This window comes from Hyaena hyaena, unplaced genomic scaffold (assembly GCF_003009895.1).
Source record: "Hyaena hyaena isolate Hyena2069 unplaced genomic scaffold, ASM300989v1 scaffold_122, whole genome shotgun sequence".
Classification (NCBI taxonomy): Eukaryota; Metazoa; Chordata; class Mammalia; order Carnivora; family Hyaenidae; genus Hyaena; species Hyaena hyaena.
In genome coordinates, this window is record NW_024080754.1 from 1255483 (window position 1) to 1267894 (window position 12412).

Sequence of the window (12412 nt, forward strand, 5' to 3'; positions counted from 1 at the left end):
GAAAATTTTCTCTGTCAGTTTTAGAAGTGGTTTGCTTCACAGTACAGATGTTTTTTTATAGATCAGCACCTGCATATTTATGCTCATTTTAATCTATATTTACATGACAGCTATCACTCTGAAATCAAAGCTTCTTGAATCATAACTTGGAATAAACTCAATTAGCCACATCAAAAAAGTTTGATAGCAAAAGTGCTCCAGAGACTGGAAGAATCATTGAACCTTATATATAATCCCTGCATTTTAAGGGATAGTTACCAGTTTTAAACAAAAAAGTCATGGATGTGGTAGAAGTTATTAACAATAAAAGGCTTAAGCAGAGTTCCTGTCCTTAATGTTTGCCTAAACCAATCAGAACTTCTAAGCCCACAATGATACCTTCCATCTGTGGCAGGCTAGGTTTGCTGGTGGCCGGTGCAGCTGGAGAAGGCTTCTTGTGGGAGTAGAGGAATTTTATGAGTACTGAATGAGAAAGAGCAGTTAAGCTCGTAGAGAAAAAAGAAAAGCATTTTAGACGGCAAATTCTCATGACGATAGAAAATATATTCACCACAATCTGTGCCAAACAAAGGCAGGTTGACTGAATTACTTTGAAGGAAGGTTGTGTAGTGGAGAAAGAAACTTATGGAATGTGCAGGAAATGACAAACACTGACCTGGATTGAGTGGAGGGATAATTAATTCAGATGCAGGGGGAGAGGCATGATGTAGGCTCTATTTTAAAAGCAGAAACAGAAATAAAAGCAATGATAAACACTTAATACAGAAGTGACTACTGGGTGTTTTTTTCAGTGAAATGGTGGACTTATCTGATTGTACAGGAATATTCACCTTTGATTGTTCATATTGACTGTTGCAACTCAGTGAGGAAAGAACTTGGGTTGTAGAAATCTGATGGTGATACAAATAAATTTTGATACAATTGATTTCTGTTCTCTAGCAAAGATGAGCCCAAACACCACATTTTATTATCTTATGGGATATTGATCAGTTTTGCATTGACTAGCAACTGCAGTTTAGCATTCTTGATTTTATAGACACACATATACATCTATGTATACCTATACATACATATGTATATATATTACATATGTATATATATATATATATATTCTGTTCTCCTTTGAAGTACTTTTAATGTTTTTTTTCTATTTATTTTTAAGAGAGAGACAGAGAGAGACAGAGTGTGAACAGGGGAGGGGCAGAGAGAAAGGAAGACACAGAATCCAAAGAAAGCTCCAGGCTTCAAGCTGTCAGCACAGAGTCCAACAAAAGGCTCCATCCAACTCATGAACCACAAGGTCATGACCTGAGCCAAAGTCGGACGCTTAACCAACTGAACCACCCAGGAGACCCCCACTTTGAACTCCTTTTAACATTGATTCCCTCAGTCATGGATTCCCTCACTTTGATGCCTGTTCATCTTATATTTGAATGATAGTCATAATTTTACCTGTTTGAAAATTTTACATTAGTAACAGAATGATTTGGTTTGGGGTAGAAATTCAGTCTGGAGAACGGTCAAGACTATTGTAAGAATTATTCTCAGTACTCGAGGTATGAGGTTGAAGTTCCAGATTTGAGTAACCACAGTATTTTGGAAAAGGGCAGAGGAGTTTGACATATTTTGAAAACAAAACCAGAACAAGATTTGGTGGGATGTTTATAGAGCTATATGATACTTACCTTATAATACTTACGCTGCAAATTGAAGGTGGACGTAACTTGTTTCGTTGGTCTCTTTACTCTGGCAACATCTCTCCCATTGCATCATGCTAGGCAGAAACAAGGCCTAGAACTTGACAGTTGCTTGGATACTTTGCAAATAAGGAAGTAGATTTTGATAAGCAAACCTGGAAAAAAACCTCAGGAAAAAGCAAACCAGGGGAAACAGTCCAACAAAAATGTACCTTAAAAAAACTTGGTCAACACATATACCTTCTTGAAATACACCTCCTTTAAATGTACCAATTAACTTTTAAATATATCATTGTGATAGAAAGAATGCAAATAATCTAAGTGTTCAGTGAAAATAAAGAGTAATGTAAATTATGGAATATTCATTCAATGGACTATTATTCATTCATGAAAAAGTATGCTTGGGCAATGGATGTTGTAATGATTGCTTCTAATTTAATTTATATAGCAGATTATCAAGGTGCAGATAAAGTTAGACTTCAACTAAGGAGAACAAACATAAATATAGATCTACTGACTGAGATTCTCCTGTGTTGGGTCCAGGAGTTTATATTTATAAATTTCCAGACAATTCTGTTCAGTGGCCAGGTTTTGGAAACATTAGTCAAAATAAGTTTCTGACTCATGATAATTTATTTAGGAATATGCCGTCTTCTTGCCTACCTGTATATTTGTTATTCCAAAGCCAGAAAGCAACTTGGATGCTTGGGTGCTGGAAAATTTTGATTTCTTAGACACTTATTCAGTAAATATGGTTGAACATCCACTATATGCCAGACATGTGGATGGGCCCTGGGGATGCATCACTAAACTAGATAAACATAAATAACATGGATCCCTTTATTTAGCCTGAGTCACTAGAGTGTAAATTACTCTAACATAAGCACGTTCTAGTGGCTTAAATCCTAATGACGTGGTATAAATAAATAAAAGAGTAACTCTACATTTTAATGATCTTTATCTAAAGGAACAACTTGTATGTATGACAGGGTAGCTTTTCTACATCCTTACCTGAGTGCTGTAGTTTGAACAAACATTTGATTATAAAAATTATAAATATAAAATGCTTGGGCACTGTTTTTATATGCGTCAGTAATGACATATCATAGCAGAGTCCAAGATCACAGAAGAGGATAATCTGTCTTCACCAGCTCTGTCTCGCTCAGCACACCTTCTTACTTTCTCACACACAAGAATGCTGGCCAGCAGTCATTTGCTCAGTATTCGCTCTGCTTTGGCTGGGCTGGAAAAACTCCACCCCACCTCTGCCGCCTTCCTTCTCCCCGTTTCCTCCAGGTCTTTTCTTTTCTAGTCAGAGGCAACACACCTACTGTGTGCGAGGTTCTGAGAAATGACTGGGCTTTCTCCTGCTGCACCTCGTCTAAACTTTGAAGCTCATCTGTGAGGGAGGAATTAATACAGCATTTAACAGAATGTTTAAAGGTTTAGAACTAGCCCCAGGATCTGAATCATGGTTAACTTCCATGTGTGATTCACAAGTGATACTAATATCCTTTTGATTTGTTTTCTTAAATAGTAGGATCCTGAGTACTTCTGGACTGTGATAGAGGTAATAGAAGACTAGGAACACTGAAGTATATGCAAGTTATTAATAAGGTTCTAGTTATAAGCTTGGATGCAATACTCATGAGTATTCATTATCTTGTTTTCTACTTTATAATCAGCATATATATCACTTTATATATTTGAATATATAAACATATATGTCAATTAAAATAGGTAAAAGGGGGCACCTGGGTGGCTCTGTCTGTTAAATGTCTGACTCTTGATTTCGACTCAGGTCATGGTCTCATGTTTGTGAGATTAAGCCTGGCAGTGGGATCTGTGCTATCAACTTAGGATTCTCTCTCTCTCTCTCTCTCCTCTCTCTCTCTTTCTCTCTGCCCCTCCCTTGCATGCACTAGTATACTCCTCTCTCTCATGCATGCACAAAATAAATGAATAAATATTTTAAAAAATAGGTAAAAGAAAACAAAAGCAATTAAAGAACTAGATAAACAACAAAATTGGTTGTTAACTTAGCATATATTTGAAAATACACAAATTCTAAGAAACAATTGAAAATATACAAATTCTAAGACACAATTGAGTTACTTTCCCCCATTCCTTAAATCACCATGTTGTTAGAATATTAGTTTTTCACTAAGACTTCTAGCTTTATCATCATAAATTTTGGTTGAACTTGCTTATTAATAGTTAAACAGTTTTCTTTACAGCTTGATATATTATTTAAAATGCAGGCTAGCCTGCAAAACTACACTTGTTTAAACATGATATGAATGTATTTCTCTCTCATGTTTGGTTCAGAGCTGGGCAGAAGGTCCACAGCAGGTCTAGGTTCTGAATTTTGTCACTGAGTCTACACGACATCCTTGATTGTTACCTCCACCTTGACCTCAGAAGCAGGGAAAGTGAAGTGAAGGGAAGCAATTTCCTTTCTAAAGAAGTGATCCAGGGGGCACCTGGGTGGCTCCACCGGTTAAGCGTCCAACTTCGGCTCAGGTCATGATCTCTCAGTTTGTGAGTTGGAGCCCTGCATTGAGCTCTGTGCTGACAGCTCAGAGCCTGGAACCTGCTTTGGATTCTGTGTCTCCCTCCTTCGCTGCTCTTCCCCTGCTCGTGCTCTGTCTCTTTCTCCTTCAAAAATAAATAAACATTAAAAAAATTTTAAAGAAGTCATCCAGAAGGTGCACACATCATGTCCACTCACTTTGCTTGAGTCACATGAACACAACCAGGTGCAAAGGAGGCTAGGAATTGCAGTTAATGAATGGGGTAGTGGGGGTGAGAGGCACTCACAGAAGCTTTGTGGGAACGAGGGATTCTATATTTACAGTGTGGAAGAGGAACCTGGCTACAGGAAGACAGCATTTGCCCAAATACTGCAAAGCCTTAATACACTATTGTGTATGGTCAATGTCCTGCCATGATGGGTGGGACTGAGGTGGCCATGAAGTGGGATTTGACATGCAGAATTGCTCAAACTGATTTAAATTGCTTCTGTGTAGTAGTCGGATGTGATGAGCCAATGTCATGACCTGGAACATGGATGTCACCTTGGAGGTGAATTCAGCATGACTGGGATGTTGAGGGTTCCATGTACAAGTACCCAGCACACAGAAGATGGCCTCCTAAAAATGTAAATGGCACAAAATTATCACCTGTAGTGACAAGGAATCGTGTGGTTTCAGTCTTGTAGGTTGGATTTCAACCTGCTGTGGGGTGGCTTTCATATTTGTGAAGTAATAAGGACAAGAGAGAAAGGGTTTATCTCAGACTTTTCAAACTCATGCACCGGGGAAGATAACATTGAATCCTCAAGCATGAACTCTTAAAAATGGAAATAGGGCTGATTTACCATGTGCAGTGAATATAATAAAAACCAATGGCACCAATGCCCATTCTCCCCCAAATTGTATTGCCCATTCTTGCTTCCAGGACATTCTCAAGGTTTGTAGGTTCTCTATCGAGGAAAATATGACTAGCAAAAAAAAAAAAAAAAAAGAAAACGAAAAAAGAAAAAAGAAAGAAAGAAAGAAAAAAAAAGAAAGAAAGAAGAAAGAAGAAAAGATTATAATAACTCATCTAAAATCGTGTCAGGGATGGGGCACCTGGGTGGCTCAGTCAGTTAAGTGTGTGACTTCGGCTCAGTTCATGATATCACAGACTGTGGGTTCGAGCCCCTGCATCAGGCTGTGTGCTGACAGCTCAGAGCCTGGAGGCTACTTTGGATTCTGTGTCTCCCTCTCTCTCTCTGCCCCTCCCCTGCTCGCTCTGTCTCTGTCTCTCAAAATAAAATAAAGACATAAAAAAAAAATCGTGTCAAGGTTGAACTGGGTTTCTGCCAAATACCCTGTCCAAAAGAATAGAATTGGATCTCAGGGTGTCACTTTGATAGAACAACGTGGTTTGCAAAGCGATGGAGCCTCAATGTTGTAGCCAGATCCCCGGCCTCTTTTTGAAGCAACCTTCAAATTATTTACTGAGAAGTGGGGATGTGCTCTTAACTAATCTCAGTAAAGCAAGTTTTTTCCCCCTCCCATTGTCTTTTATTCATAAGAGATACTCTGTGTGTGTGTTTGCACGCACGTGTGCATGTATGTGGATGGGTGTATTCTCAATGGCTTTATCTTGCTTGAATAGAAAAGTAAAATAACACTAGACATTGGAATACATTTGAGATGAACTAGGATGAGTTGGAGCTCACCACTTCGGCTTTCTTATCAAATTCATAGAGTTCACTGTGTTCCCAGCAAATTGCTTTAGACTATCATTTCTGCAATTTTCTTATCTGCATTGTTTTATTGCTCAATGATAGAAATCTAATTTTCCTAGCTCATGAACAAAACTGAGCCAATACAAACTCTTCGAAGTATTATTTGCATTTAAAATTAGAGTGGGAAATGTCGGCATCCAAAATTAATTAATTAGCAGTGTTCTACGGTGTAAAGTATCAGAAAAAAAGTATGTTTTTCTAGTTTGTGATGGCATATAAGTAGTTTTGCTAATGGATGAGGAGGATGTGGAAAAAGATTTGAGAGGGGAATGAAGAACTTTTGATCAGTACTCATGCGTAAGATGATTGCAAATTTTTGTTTGTTAAAAGTCAGGCTTGTACAGAGTAAATCATGCTACCGTAGGATCCTCGGGCCATCCTGAGTTCAAGCACACCTTCTAAGGTCCTTTGACTCATATTAAACTTTCTCTTTTCCATATTGGCTCTTTTAATCACAGAAGCTAGGACCACCATGAGCAGTGAGGAGATAAGAAAGCTGGTCAGGAACACTGAGAGCTTCTAAAAATTCTGGATGATTCTAAGGTAGCTCTACAATATGGCTGCTTTTGTTTACTTTTTTGTTTGTTTGTTTCTTTGTCCAAAGCTGAAGATATATTTGAAGATATCAGTACACTGAAGACATAATATCACCCATTCTAAAAGAAAGAAATTAAAAACAGATAAAATGTAGTTGCTTAAGACATCTTTCAGCATAGTTCCCTGTTGATAAAATCTTCTTCCCAACCTTATAAGATTCCTCTTAACCATATTATCTTTACTACCTTTTCTTTTTTTTTTTTTAGAAGGAACCAATTCCCTACTTAGTTATTTTCAAATCAATGCTATATTAAATAAAATCCATTTTTAATTACCTTCCTAATAGTGAGCCACTTTCATAAACTGCAATTGACATAAATGACTTAATGAACTGGTTGCATATTTTACCAATATAAATTTTATTTATTCATTCATGCATTTATTTATTTATTAGTTTTTCTAATTTTAGAAAGACAGAGAGAGTGCAAGTGTGAGCTGGGGAGAGGGATGGAGAGAGAGAGTCCTAAGCAGACTCCAGGCTCAGTGCCAAGCCTAACACGGGGCTCGACCCCACAATCCTGGGATCATGATCTGACCCGAATTCAAGAACTGGATGCTCAACCAACTAGGCCAACCAGGCACGCCTAAAATTTTATTAAAAATTTTTTAATGTTTATTTATTTTTGAGAGAGAGACAGAGCATGAGCAGGACAGAAGCAGAGACAGAGGGAGACAGAACTGAAGCAGGCTCCAGGCTCTGAGCTGTCAGCACAGAGCCCGATACAGGGCTCAAACTCACAAACTAAGAGATCATGACCTGAGCCGAAGTCGGATGCTTAACCAACTGAGCCACTCAGGTGCCCTCCCGCCCCCAATTTTATTTTAAAAATTAATGAAACAAAAATTTTTTTAGAAAGACTTAAGATAGTAGTATAGCTGTTCATATTACATGTCTTCTTAATAGTTACAATCTTTTTGGGAAGAATTAATAACATTTCTCAATAGAGACACTGTCGAAGGAGAATAATTTTGTGATAAAGCATACTGGGATATTTTTCAGATTCAGAAGCTTTTACTCTACTATTAGGATTAAAATCTCATTTATTCAAGAGCACCATGACTTGTTCCATTATACAGTTGGGACAATTTGCCAAAAAAAAAAAAAACTATAAAATATACACTTGGTAGAGTGTTATGCTCCTTAGCACGCTTCGCTAAAATGGTTTTGCTAATAAGCTAATTTTTTAACATTACATGAATTTGTTGATATAAAAATGAGAACACTTACCGAAGACATTACATCTCTGGCATACTAAATATCATAATCTTGCTTCTTAAACATGATAAGCTACCATGGCATACACAGTAAATTAATATGTTTGGGGAAAAAAACAACTTATAAGCTTAGTTACACTTCTATGCAAACTAATCTTCCTTTCTTCAAAGACGATTGGAGATTGAAAAATTCTATCCAACGCCATCTTAACTCATAGGAGATATCCAAATTTAGAAGACCAGTTCAAAATCAGTTTGGGTTAATTCAAATTATACTTTAGAAACCAGAGAACTAAAATAATTTTTTAAATAATTTTATATAATTTTAACGCTTTGTGATTAAAACTCTTTTATGCTTTTCTCTTTTATTTATGACCTTTAGAAGTCATTGGAATTCTTGCTAAAAGCTTTCATTTTCATTTCTATAGCTTAAACACCTATAATTTAATGCAATATTTTGCAATATTCACTTACATAGTTTGGCATATATTCCTAATGTAATCATGGTTTTAAAGTTAAGGGCAGATGGAAGGCTTTCTAAGATCCGGTACAGGCAAGTTTGTTCTTTCTCATGCAACCACTGCCTACGATATTTAGAGTTATGTTAGATCACCCCTAAATTGCCATTTTAAGCAGTACTCTCCCCATTATCTCATGCTCCTAAACTGTGAAATAGGAATTTATAAATTATTCTTTTTAAGGCAAGCATATTCATTTAAAATCTTTGCTGAACATATCAGAAATGAACAGTCCTATAAAGTACAGTTGCATATGAAAGAATCCCCTTATTGTTTATTCCAGATCCCCGATATCTCCTGTGTATTTTGTTCAAGCAAGTCTTTGAATGGGATCACTCAATGGTTTTTCAGTGCGGCTCACCACATTTTAGACCACACTCATAAAATACACTTAATGGAAGGGTCTCAGAGCCTTCTTAAGTGTTTTGCTGAGCCAGGAAAGCAATTGAATTATAGATTAAAAGAACTAACATGCTTCACTTGGCAAAACGCTGTCTTAGTGCTCCTGGCCTTGCCAGTCTCTCTTCGTCCAACAAGGTATTTCACTCAGCTGTGGCAAAGCCTTCGTTTCTTGTTACGAACAGATTACTTTATTTATTATTTTTATTTATTTCTAGGAGAGAGAGACAGCGTGAGCAGGGGAGGGTCAGAGAGAGAGGGGGATACAGACTCTGAAATAGGCTCCAGGCTCTGAGCTGGCAGTCAGCACAGAGCCCGACGCTGGGCTCGAACCCACGAACCGCGAGATCATGACCTAAGCGAAAGTCGGACGCTTAACCGACCAAGCCACCCAGGCACCAGAACAGATTACTTTAAAATGAACTTCTGACATTGCTCTAGAAAATAAAAATTTTCTCTACACAGACCCCCACACACAAAGTAAGCTGTGTCCCAATTTATTTGCTCAGGAGAGGAAAGAAGCACTTTATGTTTGTCATGTAATTCTTTTTCTTTTTCAGATCTGGGGCTGGGAGAAGAAGAGGAGGATTTGATGCAGGAATAACTAAACTTGGCTTGGTGGACTGTGGGATAGAAACTTGGCAGTGAGACTTTAGTTATAGAAGGCTACATATTGCATAAGCTTTATGGTTGACATTTGCTACCATAAACTACAGGGATTGATAGAGGCAAACCCTGCAGTTAGGAAAAAGAATCTGAAATGTTCACATTCAATGTATTGCCCCTCAAAGAACAAGGTAACACAATAGTAGGAGTTGGGCATTTGGCATAACACTGCCTGCATTCAGTTCTGGGGTCTGTTATTTCTCTTATTATTATTTTTTCATCTGTAAAATGGGAATAAGACTAGTATTTAGCATAAAATTCTGTTGTGAGTTTTAAATGGGATAAATCCACAGAAAAAGACTAGCACAGTGCCAGATACATAGTAATTTCTCAGTAAATATTGGCTCTGACTGTCCTCATAAAAATTTTATCTTCAACTCTGAACTTTTCGAATTGCAAAACAGAGAAGTATTCATTCATTATTTGTTTAATAAAGAGGTATACTGTGCCTTAAAAAATTAGGTGGTGGGTTGGTGAATTAAAAATGAAATACAGGAAAGGGGCATCTGAATGGCTCAGTGTGTTAAGTATCTGACTCTTGATTTTGACTCAGGTTATGATTTCATGGTTCATGAGTTTGAGCCCCACATTGGGCTCTGTGCTGAAGTGCAGAACTTACTTGGAATTTTCTTTCTTCCTCTCTCTCTGTCCCTCTGGCATGTGTGCATGCTCTCTCTTCTCTGTCAAAAATACATAAATAAACTCTTTAAAAAAAAATGAAATACAGGAAAAATGTGCTTTTTCTTTAGAGTTCTGTTCTGGATTGGGTTATATCAATAAATTGATTCAACCTCTCTAAATCAGTTGGCTGCTTTATTTTATTTATTTATTTTTTAATTTTTAAAAATCTTTATTTACTTTTGAGAGAGAGAGAGAATGAGAGAGTACACAAGCAGGGGAGGAACAGAGAAAGAGACACAGAACCCAAAGTAGGCTCCAGGCTGTGAGCTGTCAGCACAGAGCCCAACACAGGGCTCAAACCCATGAACCATGAGATCATGATCTGAGCCGAAGTCGGACTTAACTGACTAAGCCACCCAGGCACCCCTCAGTTGGCTGTTTTATGAAGATGTGTCATTTTCCACAAGAGAATCTGGATTAATGCCAATTCATCACCTCTATTCTTTCATTAATCCATGAAGCAGTCCTCTATTTCATACCTACCACATCTCAGACCAGCGCGAAGAGCTGAGAGCACAAAGACTTGATTGCACACCATCTCTGACTTCAAGAAACTGGAGATCTTGTGGTATGAAAAGATATGTAAAATAAATTGCATTTAATTGACATAACATGTGCTGTATTGGAGGAGTAAACCAAATGCTGGGTTTTATTTTTTTTAACTTTACTTTATTCATTTTTGTTGTTGTTGAAAATATTTTAATTACAAGGAGGAAAAATACAATACAAAGTAAAAGTGCCCTCTCCTCTTCCACTGAGTCCACTCCTTGTAGGTAACTCCTATTAACAATTCGGTGATGAGAAGCTCTTTTTAATTTATTTTTCCTGTCTTCATTGTTGGGTGGGCGCTGGCTTTTCTGCAGCAGCTGAAGCTGAAAAACAGTGGATTGGGCACAAATATCTAAAAAACTATTACTCACCATTCAGGACTCCCAAATACTGGATTTTAATTCAAGATTTGGATGTGGCTAAGTAGATAAACAAGGAAAGGCATCCTTAGAGGCATGACCGGAGGAGAGAGGTAACAAGAAGGTGGCAAATGTGGAAATGGAGAGAAGCTTAGTACAGTCAAGCTGGGACCATAACAGGAAGGTTCTTCTATGTCAAGCTAAGAAATATATATTTCTGAAATTAGCAGTAAACCAGTGGAGGATTTTAAGCAAGGACTGACTTTGTAGCAGTGAGAAGAATGAACTAGAGGCAAGGAAGTTGGAGATATTTACAACATACCTCTAATATAGAGATCATCCAGAAGCTTGTTGGAATCCTCTAGATGAGCAATAATAGGACTGGAAAAGCTGAATGGGGATAAAACTACAAAACAAGCAAACAAAAAACAAAGAAACAAAAACTTTGAAAGTGAGTCAAGAGTAGAATCTTTAGGAGTAAAGGTGCATGAATATTTCACTGGAAAAGAGAGTACCTTGTGATTGGTGATTAATAGACTCTAAACTTGAGGTGACTATATTCTGACATAATACCGTGAGTGTGGAAGTTTGATACAGATATTTAGAATTTGACTTATTTGTAAACTGGCCTACTACTTGATGGATTTGTCTTAGAAACAAAAATAGCTTTTTCCTTTTAGTCAGGGTTTTTGAACCCACATATGAAAGATGCTTTGATATAAAACTGGATAGGCTTTGATGTAAAAAAATTTCACTTTATGCTCAGCTCTGCAGGAATGTGTCCAAAATGGAAAACCAGGTGGTCATATTATAATGCATCTTCTCCATTTTTATAGAAAATGACCCATGATCTATTTGGGCTTCTATGATCCTTACTCATAAATATATATGAGGATAATGCCTTGAGGCTCCTATATAACACATTTATGAAAAATGGTCACATTCTGGGAAGCATTTAACTCAGGTCTGCTGCCTGGAAACACAAGCTCAGTGGAGAGGCTTTGAACATGCATAGGCATTTTGTGAAATGGTGCATTGTTAGGCAATCAGAAATCAAAAATTGAAAATCAACACAGTGGCATCATTTTGTTGTCCGATGCATGAACTGGTTCTGCCATATTTAGGCTTTCAGAACTTGGGAAAAATTTTTTTCTCTTTCTGAACACCTATTTCCTCATCTGTAAAATGGGGGTGCCATTATTTGTTGAGTAAGTAAATAATCAATTACAACATTATTCGTTGAGTAAGTAAATAATCAATGACATTTCTTTTCCGTCACCCTCTTCTCTACCCAAATAGCAAGATAACTCTTGGGTAGAACACCAGTTTAGTAGATTATGGGTTTCTGGTTATTTCAGGACTATAATAAATCACTGGCAATGCTCAACTCGAACTTGCATCTGAATTGGCTTTTAAGATTAGTAATATTCTTTC